General features: G+C 47.1%; 1 protein-coding gene across 4 annotated transcripts in view; it reads left to right on the forward strand.

The window, feature by feature from the left end:
* The window catches only part of CLUH (clustered mitochondria homolog), a 2231193-nt gene that overhangs the window by 1876139 nt on the left and 342648 nt on the right, over positions 1-12406 (forward strand). The gene's annotated exons all lie outside the window — the stretch shown is intronic.

Raw genomic sequence — 12406 nt, forward strand, 5'->3', positions numbered from 1 at the left:
AGGTGGCTATCCGGACCACTTCAGCTGTGTGCATCGATTTCGACCACGAAGGGGACCTCTGGCTGAAGAAGGTGAGCTGGTTATCCCCACCAGGCTCAAGGGAAGAAGACTCCGGACTGGATCTCCTCTTAGTCGTCGAAGGGTAGATAGCTCAGGACTGCAGCAGGGCTTCACCGGTACGGGATAGTTGCAGCAGTCAACCTCTCCTCCACTTCTGTTTGGTTCCGTGTAGTTCCAGTGGCAACTCTCTGACTTCCAGCCCAAAAGACCTGCCTTTTATGCGAAAATCCCCCATTCACACAGCCTGGCTGTCAATCACACAGGAGGGGGGTTGTCCAGCCTGGACAACCACCTCAGCCAATCATGAAAAAGTGCGACTTGTGTGTCCTAGGATACCCTGTGAAGGGGGTGACTACACCCCTCCCTCACATTCAGCCCACCTAGACACCCAGGCGCCTTGAGGAGGGCTTCTTGGCAGAAGCCCGCCAAAAGACAGTGAACAAAGAAGGCAAACCTGGTTTGCCGCGCAAAGTAAAACACAAGAAGGAGTTTAATAAAAAGAAATGGCGAATAAACCGCACCGAAGCCAAAAGAAAAAGTATTTGGTCAAGCGGGTTTAAGTTTGAGGCTAACACAATAGCATACAATATTACCACCGTTATATAAAATAAGCACGGTAGAAAATTAGGGTAGATACCACTGCCACCAGCCATGTCTAAATGTTAAAAAGAGCGAAACAATGCTCTAGGAGGTACAGATAAAAAGGGCTAAGAGTTAACCCTTCCAGCACTCCATGTAAGATGGTGTGTACTGGATCTGTGGTTAATTTGACTAAGTAAAGTTAATGGTAACTTTACCCTTTTCTGGGGGACAGTAGTCACCTCAAAAATGGAGTCAGTGGGAAGTCTGAACGACAACCCTGTGCCACTGCACGGAAGGTGCTGTGTGACACACAAAAAAGGGGGCTACTAAGGTGGTGTACTCCAGAGTCCACAATCACAAAAACAGGTAAAAACACATAGCAAAACACAAGTAAGAGTGGGGGAAAAGCTCACACTCTTACTAAGTGGAAAGAAATGACTCCAGAGATCCAGCAAAGCTTCTGAGGGACTCACTAGGTAAGGGAAATTAGCCATGAAATGAGAATTCTCCCTAACAAGGACACAGAAGGTAGCCTGAAGTAGGGCCATATCGAATGACCTTCACAGCTGGCAGATTAGCGTCATTCAACAGCGTGGGACAGAGGTAGTACGTGGTGGCCAGCTCTATTGCCTCGATGCATTGTTAACCGCCTCCACCCAACGCCAGTGGCCGCCCAGAAGAACGGAGCGGGCGCGTACGGAAAGTGAGGCGATACAACTAGGGTCAGTCACATTAATCATAAGTCCCAGAAGTGCAAGTCTAAACAACCTACACTGGATACTTTCATCAAACCAGCGACCATGGCAGAGAATAACACACCAGGGACCTCACCCCCACAGAGGGAATCGGTCCAAGTGAAGAGAGACCAGCAGGTCCTGGAGGCCATAGCTGCTGGAAGCTAAAATGGACGCCATTAGCCTGGATGTAAACCTCCTGAGGCAAGACGTTTGGTCGCTCACAGAACGCACAGGTACTTTGGAGAAGGAAGTTGCAGCACACATAGTTGACCTTAAGGACACCTCTAAGGAAGTTACAATTCTGCAGCAGCAAGTGTGGAACCTAGAGGGGAGAGTGGAGGATGCAGAAGTAAGGGCCAGGCGCAACAATGTTAGGATCATTGGACTTTCCGAGGAGAAGAGGGCACGAACCCCACTAACTTTATTGAAAACATGTTGCTGCAAGAGATCGGCCCGGGCAATCTCACCCAGGGATTTACAGTCGAAAGAGCACATAGATCCCTGATGAAGAAAGCACCATCAGGTGCTCAGCCGCGACTCATTATAGTCCGGATTTTTAATTAGAAAGACAGCAAAAAGTTCCTGGAATACTTCCAGAAAGGCGGCACGATACAGAGAGCATCATCCAGCATTTCCAGCATAGCCGGTCCGATAGCACAACGAGTAGAGCGCTCGCTTTGACATCTGTGCAGAGCCTGCTGACGCATGTTCGAATCCCGGCAGGGCCAAACTCAGCCTTTCATCCTTCCGAGGTCAATAAAGGAGCACCACACACCTTGGGTGATAATAAGCAGCGCTCAGGTACCTGAGGGTTTGTAGCGCTATATAAATGCTAAATTATTATTATTATTATTATTATTATTATTATTATTATTATTACAGCATACCCGGACTATACCTTGCAGGTGCAACGTCAGCAAATGAACTTCACATCTGTCAAAAGACTGCGAAGGGCAGCAAACCTGAAGTATATGGTATTATACTCAGCAAGACTGAAAGTAATACACAAAGGCAGATCCACCTTCTTTGATATCCCGGAAGATGCGCACAACTGGATGGACACCAGTGGTCGAAGTGTATGAAAAGAAGTAGTGGAACTATGTTCCCTGCTGGCCTGCACCCACTCCCCACAAATCCCATCATCACGTCCCCTCCCACACACAATACACACTACCAAACACTTGCACCTGCTGTTTAAGGGAACGTTCAGTGCAGTGCACTTAAAGGGCAAGTTTCAACGTCTTTCTACACTTTTATTTTAAAACAAAACCATTCCACAACAAATTCTTTTTAAAATAAAAGTATAGGAGCTGTAATAGGTAATTTAAAAAAGTAGAGGAGCACCGCTCCCGCTCACTTCGACCACTGATGGACACAAGAACTTTCCAAATGGTGCGGACGACCAGTCTACAGAAGGAGGTGGTATACCCAGGAAAGCACCCAAAGCCTTGTAAGAGAGGGCCGCATACGAATTACTGAAGGTATGCAGGTGCGGCCTCTTAGCAGCAAATTCAGGCATTATTATTTTGTAAATCGCAGGAGCCAGCAGCAGGGTCCCCTGTAGGGTACGCACCCCAGAGTAGCATCCTTTACCTAAGAATAGATTTGTCCACAGATACTAGTTGTAGAGTATCCACCTGCTGCACTCCAGGCATCAAAACAGCAACTGGTGTGGGGTGAGAAGCACGGTTGCCTGAGCACAAGGTATTGAGTTGGGCAGTTGTGGGGGCGAGGGTGGGGGAGTTGGGGTAGTTAGAGGGGAGTTAGCCTATAGAGCCACAGAAATAATGCTCGAGGGGTACATTGTACTGTCAAGTAAAGCAAGAATGCCTATTTGGGATTGGTGACCTTAAGATAGTCTTGTGGAATGTCAGGGGACTGAATAGTTATATTAAATGTATTAGGATCATGACACACTTGAAATGTCAAAGAATAGATACAGCATTCCTTCAAGAAATGCACCTGACGGGAAGAGACAGTCTACTTTAGCTAGAAAATTGAGGGGTATGACCCTGGGCTCATTCTACTCAGCCTATACAAGTGGGGTTTTGATATGGGTGGCGCTGCTCGTCCCGTTCAAAGTCATTAAGACTCATAACGATGTAGAAGGCAGGATGATTATAGTACAGGGACGGGTGGAACAAAAAGAGCTCTGTATCATCAATACATATGCACCAAACCAAGACACGGCTGCCTATTTCCATTCACTGTACTCCCAATTGAGCAGGTATAGATGTGGCACCTTGGTGTGGGGCGGAGATTTTAATTGGATAGTTCAGACGACAAAGCACATCAAAGCCCTGCATCCAAGGCCTTGAATACACCACTGCAAGCGTTCCAAATGTCTGATATATGGCGAACACTACATCCACAGGCCCGTGAATACTCTAATTATACTGCCCCACGAATTTACCACCAGACTAGACTATATCTTCACAGGAAATGAAACAATATGCAACTTTCAAGTGGCAGAGTCTAAAGCACGTGCATTATCAGACAAGGCTCCCTTGGTGGTTAAATGGTAGTATTCCCCTCTGAGGGCACGCATTGCATCCTGGAAACTCAGAAGTGAATCTCTCAGATGTGGTGTTCCGAGAGCGTTTGTGATAAAGGGTGAAAGATTAGTTCAGAAACAACACGGGGAACGTAAAATTTGGCAGGCACACTGTGGGAAGCCTTTAAAGTTGTAATTAGGGGGACGGCCATAGCCAACGGTAAAGGGGTGCAAGCCACCGTTGAAAGAGATTGAAGTACAGCTGAAGCTAGGTTGGAGGCCCTGGTGAGCTCGGATTACACCACACGGGAGCGGGCCCAGGAAGTTGCCCAGCTGCACCAAGATTGTTTTGTCATTCGGAAAGGCTGGGTAATTTGAGCTACAAGAAATATGTAGAAAGACAGGATGCAGAAAATGATAAACCAGGACGCTTGCTGGCCTCGCTATACAAGAGTGAGTTTAAACGAGAGACGATACAGGAAATTACAGGGGGGATGTGGCGAGGCCTGTGTGACACATGAAAACATAAATATGCGCTTCCTACTATTATAGGGTGCTATACGTGGATACATCAGAAACACAAAGGTCAGAAATAGATGAGGCACTGGCGCAGATAGACCTCCCAAAGTTGGAACCAGATGCAGTGAGTAGGCCCGATGCTCCCATAACTATTGAGGAACTGGAATCCACTATGAGGGTTGCCAACTGGTAAAGCCCCTGGCCCGGATGGATTGCCAAGGGAATTCTACAAGGAATTCATAGCAGATGTCACACCCCACGTTGTTAGCGATGCTAAATGAAGCCTTGGACGCGGGCATACTGCCTATGTCATTGAGAGAGTCCATCAAAATTCCATTATTGAAACCCAACAAACCTGATACTGAGTGCGGATCTTACAGATCCCTATCACTGCTCAATCAAGATGGGAAGATACATACAGCACTAATGGCCAACAGGCTCAAGCCGGAAATATCTAAACTCCTACATCCGGACCAGTCGGGATACGTTCCAAATAGGAATAATTACATGTAACTTAAGAGTTCATGTAACTTAAGAGTACATGTAAGGAGTTCATGTCATCGACCGACTCAATACAGTGTACACCAGTATGCCGTGGCCTTGCTCGATGCAATGAAAGCTTTCGACTCGTCAGGTGGCCATGGCTGCTTGCGGCCCTGAAAAGCTTTCATATGGGAGCCAACATACCTAAAGTGGGTGCAAATGCTATATAGCAGCCCAATGGCAAGGGTCAAGACATGTACTTAAGTCTCTGACCAATGGCAGCTAGAGAAAGGCACCAGGCAGGGCTCCCCGTGGTCTCCGATGCTATTCATACTGGCTTTAGAGCTGTTAGTGGTGTATCTCAGGAAGGAATACCAAGACGCTGGCATACATATATAGGGCAGTAGTCTTTTAATTTCCCTATACGCTGACGATATGTTTTTATATTTGGAGCACCCAGAAACTAACCTCCAATACATCTTGGACGTGCTAGAGCGTTATGCTGACCTATCGGGTATCACGATCTATGCACAGAAAACATGCTTATTCCCTTTGGCAGAATACAGAGGGAGGGCTTTGAACGCATTGCCTGCGCTGCCAAGTAAGTGGGAGGTGTCCGCATTCAAATATTAAGGGGTGGATAGTTATCATGACCCGAAGACAGAACACTTGCAAAACACGGGCAGGGCGGTGGACAAAATTGAAAAATATATGACCTTTTGGGCCAGATTGCCGCTCTCGCTGATGGGCAGGACAGCACTGCTAAAGATGGTGGTGCTTTCAAGGCTCCTCCATTATTTCACTAATGTCCCATATAATCTACCCAAAGGCTTCTTTAAAAGATTGGAGGCTATATGTAGTAGTTTTCGTTAGCACAATTAGAGATCCCGGATGGCGCTAATGAAATGGCAGAGGCCGTATGACCGAGGGGAAATTAAAGCTCCCCACTTTGAGGCATATTTTTTGGCATGCCAACTGTAATTCGTCACAAACTGGCTGTCGGATGAGCAGACCCAGGACACCCTATTATTACAGCCGTTATGCACCCCATTCCAGCGAGAGGTGATGGGGACCATAGCGCCCCGTGTACCGGTACCTCTGCTGCTTCTGACACTGGGTAGAGTGAATTGGCAGAGAGCCTGTCGCTTTCTAGGGAGGGAACCGCCCTACTCCCATCAGGCCTCAATGGTGACGCTTAAAGAAGGAGATCCACAACGCAGATTAAATGTCCGGAGGTATTGGCAACCAATCGGAGTGGTCATGGTTGGAAACTTGTTACGAGATGGTAAACAGATGGACTTTAGCACACTCACTTCTGAACAAGGCATACACGTGGGGCAGCATATCACACACGCTGCACTGCTCAGCGGAGTGCAGCAGAGATGGCCGGGCATAGAAGGGGAACTACAAGAAGACATATTATAGAAACATTGTGCGATATATCGGTGGGGGGACTTACAGTGTCACGAATATGAGTTATTCACGTCACAGTGGGGAGATATGCTTGAACAGACCAGGCACAGTTGGGAAGGGGACTTGCAGGAGTAGATCAGGGATGCAGCATGGGGTTGAATATTGGTATATCACAAAAGGGTATCTAGAAATGCTAAGCTCCAGCTGATTCAGTTGTATGTCACTCACAGGGCGTATTTGACCCTGAGAAGGTCGCAAAGTTTGGCAAGGCAACTGAGCAGGCCTGCTCGAAATGCAGGACAGTTAATGCAGATCTGGTGCATATGTTCTGGACTTGCACGGTCATCCGACTCTATTGGGATGAAATTGCTCAAGCCTTGGCCAAAGTAGGAATAACCCTAGAAACGAGCTCTCCTACAGCCTGTTTGCTCGGCATTTTCACGCGCCTGAAACAGGCGAGGCATATTAGTAGGTTGAAATATCTGGTATATATCCTGGCGAAACGCAGGATAGCAATGGGTTGGAAAGCACGCAAGGGACCAAAGGTACGCCTTTGGTGGAGCGACCTCCAAAAATGGATGCTGGCTGAAACCCCTGTGGCAAGAAGCGGCCCGCTGCGGCCAGGGATCTCAAAATGTGGACTTCGACTCCTGGAAGCATATGGTGCAGGAATTGTGGGCTTTGGCGCATGGCGAAGCCCGAGGTGCAAGTATCACCCAGACACACTTGACAGACTTGTAGTGAAATATAGGTGCTGGAAAGTAGGATGCACTGTGTAGTATAATGTATGTCGAATCTGCTGGGTTGAGGATGGGGGGAGTTGGAGGGAGTAAGGTTACACAGACACAATCGGCTGAACATTGTCATGCAACGTTATGTGAGTCTCTAAGTTACACTGTTGATAATAAACCAATAAAAACATTTAACAAAAAAAAAGCTGCTTAGCACCCCGTGGTGGGAAAAACATTTCCGAAGTTTGCTGCTTCTACAGGAATATATTAAGATGAGGATTCCATGGGACCAACATCCATCAGAAAGAACATTACCGGAGGCAAGTAATTTGTTATTCTCATTGAGTTTTCCCATCAGGGCTCAATCAGCAATTTCATCTTCCTCTTGATGCCCCCTCAGAGTTTTCTCCCTCAACTTTAGGGACACTGCATTTGTATATTGTTTCTGCATTCCTTGTTTTCAGTGCAGTCAATTTTGGTACAGAGGTAGTTTGCTCTCTTCTCCAGTTCCTTGATCTTTGTCTCCATCTTGAGTTCCAAAATGTTTGCTGATAGTTGATTGTTTTCCAGAATGTCTTGCTGGTCTTTTTTTCTATACTCCCTTTAATCTCCACCATCAATGTTTGGACCTCCGACGTTAAGGCCTTTAATTTGGCTCAGATACTTTGCACATCATTTAGCTGCTCGAAGTTTACGTTGCCATGTTTCCAATATCAGTTCCAGACCTGGCATCCTTTTTTTTCTCCCCTCTGTCCTCTTCTTTCAGGTTTAATTGAAGTGGTTGTCAATGCAGTCATACTGGCTCTCTTGTCAAAACTCTTGTTCAAACTCAGAATTTCAGACAGCTTGCAAAAGTACTGTGAGGAACTCATGGTAGCAACAGCAAAGACAGACACAAGTGATCACAGTTCAAGGGTGTTTATTAGACTGTGTGCAGGTTGGAAAAAGGCCTAATATAAACCTAAATCTAAGACCGGAGCAAGCGTCGAGCATCAAATGAAAATAAGGCAGTCCTAGTGGCGTTGTGTCAAATGTCAAATAAAAAGGGCCTATACTAAGAGACCTATTACCAAACCTTACAACTAATACAAAAAGGGTGTAGGATGGTTTTCAAGAAAAGAAAAGTGCTCACAAATAATATATCAGGATGAGGTAGCTTGGGTCTTCCTTCCCCACGTTTTAGGCACAGGTTAAAGTGGGATCTTGAAGCACAGCACACACTCGAGCTTTCCCAGCATGAGTCAACACTTCTGTTTCAGTCTATCAGGAGCCTCGATGGCCAAGTCTTGTTTCCCTTGGAAGTCTGACGTGTTCAAATAACAAAACAAGAGTTCCTTCAACAAAATGAAAGTTCACTTCCTGGCTTTAATTAAGGTGGGGGTTCTTCACTCCGAAGTCTCCTCGTTTCGAGGACCCAATAGGTTTTCAAATAACAAACACAAAGGTCTGTTCTACGTATATCTCGGGCTAATGGCTTCACCCCTGGGTCCCCCTCTTCCGGGTGCAGACCCCTCTTTGCTTTCAGCCTCCCTCCACCGGGTTCATTATGGCTTAATTCTCCTTCATTCTCAAATCTTAATGTCTTTTTAAACAGTTCCAGTGGACATCCCTCGACCGGGTTCACGTTTGTCAACACGCCGTTTGTTGGGACTTTAGACTTTGCCCCTTCCTTGTCAGCATCTCTCTTCCGGATTCACTCTGCCAACTTCACATTTACTTTCACTGTTAGCAGGATTCACTTCCCTTGCTTTCTCATGTGACTGGATTCACTTCCCTTGCTTTCTTTATAGTTCTTAGGTCAAAGGCTTTCGACTGTACAGTGATTTTGCTTGGCCTCCTGTATGACCACATTGACTTATCTTGGCGACTCTTGTTGGGGAGAGGCGGTCTTCGCCGCCTCCCGTACCATTCCCACACTGAAGAGATCCCGTGTGTGCCAAAGGGGGGAAGACACCCCCACTCTCTTGCCTATTAACAGCAGTAAACAAATGAATATCCAAGCCTTTATTAATGCCTAGAGACTCCATTTTGTGCCACACCGAGCGCCACCTTTTACTAGGCCCGAATATGATCTCTAATACTGCCTCTCCCCTGCCCAGTGCCTCCCGCAGAAAGCCCAAACCACCTCCACCTCCTGCTAGCTCCACACAAGCCCCGCTCTCACAGAAGTCCAGCCATTCATTGTTGCAACATAAGTATCGTCCCGGGCCAAATGAGCTCACTGCACTGTGAGACCAGAGCAGGCCCCAGCCCATGTGCACATCCATCTCCACAAATCTGCCTGTGCTCCCTTGACCACACCAGGCCACAGGCTATTGGTCCCTTGCCCCTCCACTCTTTGATGTAGATGCACATCTGGCCCGTCGCAGAGACCAGCCGCGGACACCCACCAAAGTCCTAATCCTGTGCACCAATATATCCTCGCCAAGACTAACATATCCGGCTGTATTATGATACAACAGGTAGATCAAAACCCACTGGGCAGACACCTCGGTCTGTGGCACTGTTTTATGAAAGCCCGGGTACAGGGGTTGAAATGCAAATATATCTGCCAATGGGTTCTGAAAGTAACACCATGTAGGCCAAAACTTGTATGCTTGTCATTTGTCTCATGCCATCAGTTCCTGTTATTGTAGATTAGCTAGAAATATAGCGCTCCTCTGCCCCGACCTTCACTCCGCAGAGGAGAGCCCAGCAGACCCACGTGTAGCAAGAGCAACGTCCAATTAGCATCCAACCTCCCCTATCCCATTTAGTATGGCATAGGCCTTCCCCCAATCAACTACCACAATTTGTACCCTATTTGAAATGTCACGACTGACGATGTGTGCCCTTTTAATGTGCTGCCCAAGTATTGTTTGGCAGAGCGCCCTCAAGTAGCATAGTTCTTTGCTTGCATTTACCTTATATACATTGTTTTACTTGCAATTATTCTCTTGGTCTCATTCCCTAGCGGGGTGTGTCCATTATTTGGTCTTAGTTATACATGCGCTGCAGGGTGTGATACCAGTAGCAGGAGTCTCCCTCGCTCCGGCTTATTAGCGCCAATGTGCTGCGTGTACCGGGTCTCCCTCGCTCCGGCTTATTAGCGCCAATGTGCTGCGTGTATCGTTGACATCTACTGCAACACTCATGGGCTATTGTCCTTGGTCTTACGATTCCTTCTGCAGAGTTTTTGTTGGGTTTTGTCGAAAAGGGCATGGTTTTGTCTCTCCTCGTTTGCGCCTCAAAGTTTGCTGCTTTTCTCATCTTGAACTGCTAGGTCTGGATAGTTGACTCGTCGTGTGGTCTGCCCTGCTCGTACTGTGCTCTCTGTGGGGAAATGGAAGGGCCGTCATTTTGTGTCGAGGAAAAGGGGAGATGTAGAGTTTCTAGTTGCTCTGCGTGACAGGATAGAGAAGAGGTGTTATGGGGAATTATAGCATTTGTCCTGGGGGGGGGTAGGTGATTTCGGAAGGGTGGGTTTTGGAGGATTTTCGAAATGGATAGGAGGGTTTGTGGGGCAAACAGGAATAACCAAGATTGTGAAATGAACAAGAGGGATTGTGGGAACGGTTGTGTTTTATCAAGGTAGACTGTGTGTTCAGGAATTAATTATCAGACGGACGTGGAGAAGAAGAATTGGGAGTAGTCGGTTAGAAAATAGGACGATAGGGATTTTGAGAGAGATGGTTTTCTGACTGTGACAGGGATTGAGATCCTAGGGATTGGTTGTATGCAGAGGGGTCGGTGGGTCTGAGTGAGAGAGATTCAATGGGAGCTGATGTGGCACAGCCCACAAAGGTCTAAGGAATAACAACCTCCTCTTCTTCTTCGGCCGGTAACGTACCACGTCTCCCTTTGGGCATTCTCCTGAGCAGACCCCTGGGTTCCCCCATTGCTCTTTCACCCCTAGAGGTGGGATCTGAGTGGATCAGACCTTCATTGGCCACCTGAATAAGGGTTTCTCGATGTTCGCTATTTGAGAGACAGTCCGGTATTACACAGTACCCTCCCCCACGATTAAAGCAACCTCAAGCCTGGATATTATTAGAATTCTTGTAGTGGAGGGATTACGATGTCCTTTAGCCTCCTTTTATGCCCCTCACACTATTCTGTTCAAAGTTATAGTCACAGACACTGCTTCAGGACCTACACACAGAAGAAGACTTCAGCCCAATCTTGCTGTACTTGTAATCCCCCTTAGTGCTTGTTTTTATGTCCCTATTCTCTAGATGGGACACCACGCGAAGAGCTACCCACTCCTCCACCCCTCTCCAGTTTTACTTCAACCAGCAAGCGGGCCTCACAAGGTCGGGAGGAGGTGTTCAGCCTCCCGGCTCCTTATGCTTTTCACATATTCATGTATGTGCCACTCCTGTATGCTCACAGAGTGGGTTCTAAATGCTCACCACTTTATCCAGTTCCACGCAGAAGGGCATTGCTTTTCAGCTTTCCGGGTCTCGCAGAGCTGGTCTCTCTGCGCCTCTTCTCTTGTCTGTACAAGTGTCCATCTACTAGTAGTCTATAGCTTCAGCTACTCACTGGAGCACCACTTCAGATTTTATTTGGGCCAGGTGGGGCTGTTTCTTACTCCTCACCGGCGATTGGGGGGGAGTCATTAACAACGGTCTCATATATTTAAGTGCATATTTATTGAGGAAAAAACACTTTTGGGATTAACAGAGCTGCAGCTTCAGGCAACCATATTTGGGGAGGGAGTGTAGGATATGAATACTAGCATATGTGGTCATGGCTACTACCTTCCCCAGAGACTGGTACTGCAGTTGCCAGAACCATATAGGACATGTTTGTGAATAGCGTATCAAATGAAAGTAATTAATCCATATCAGAGAAAAAGCATGGTAAGAATTCTGCAAAAAAAGATTGTATCTCAGTGCCTCCCGGCAATTGGTTGCAACACAATCTCCATTTCTATTTTATTCTGCAGCGTTACTTGTTTAAACCAACAAGATGCCAAACCCGAAAGCAATCGTTCGGAAGCTGTGCTGGTCCCTGCACGTTTCCAAGAACTGCTCTTATTTCAAAACTGTTGCATACATACAGACACTGTGTTTCAATTACCACATACATAACAAGGCATGGTGCTCTTCCCTTGACCCATTTGGACCAGCTGGGTTACAGGCTCTCAAAAATGTCCAACTCCCAGGAAAGATCTGCTGCCCTTACCCTCTGTGTATCAACATGAAGAAGCTGAAGCACCCAACTCTAGAGCACCAGCAACCAACAGAGCCTGTGGCCTGCTGTTCCTACCTAAGTCTGAGAACTAAACTACAGCCAATTTGCACACCACACACCATGTCCTACACCCCTCCTCCCCCCAAAGCCTTACTTGCTCTGGCACCCGATGAGAAAGTGGCGAGAACTCATGCACCAAGATGCCCTCT

This window comes from Ambystoma mexicanum, chromosome 9 (genome assembly GCF_040938575.1).
Source record: "Ambystoma mexicanum isolate Mex_15411 chromosome 9, UKY_AmexF1_1, whole genome shotgun sequence".
In the NCBI taxonomy this organism is placed as follows: domain Eukaryota; kingdom Metazoa; phylum Chordata; class Amphibia; order Caudata; family Ambystomatidae; genus Ambystoma; species Ambystoma mexicanum.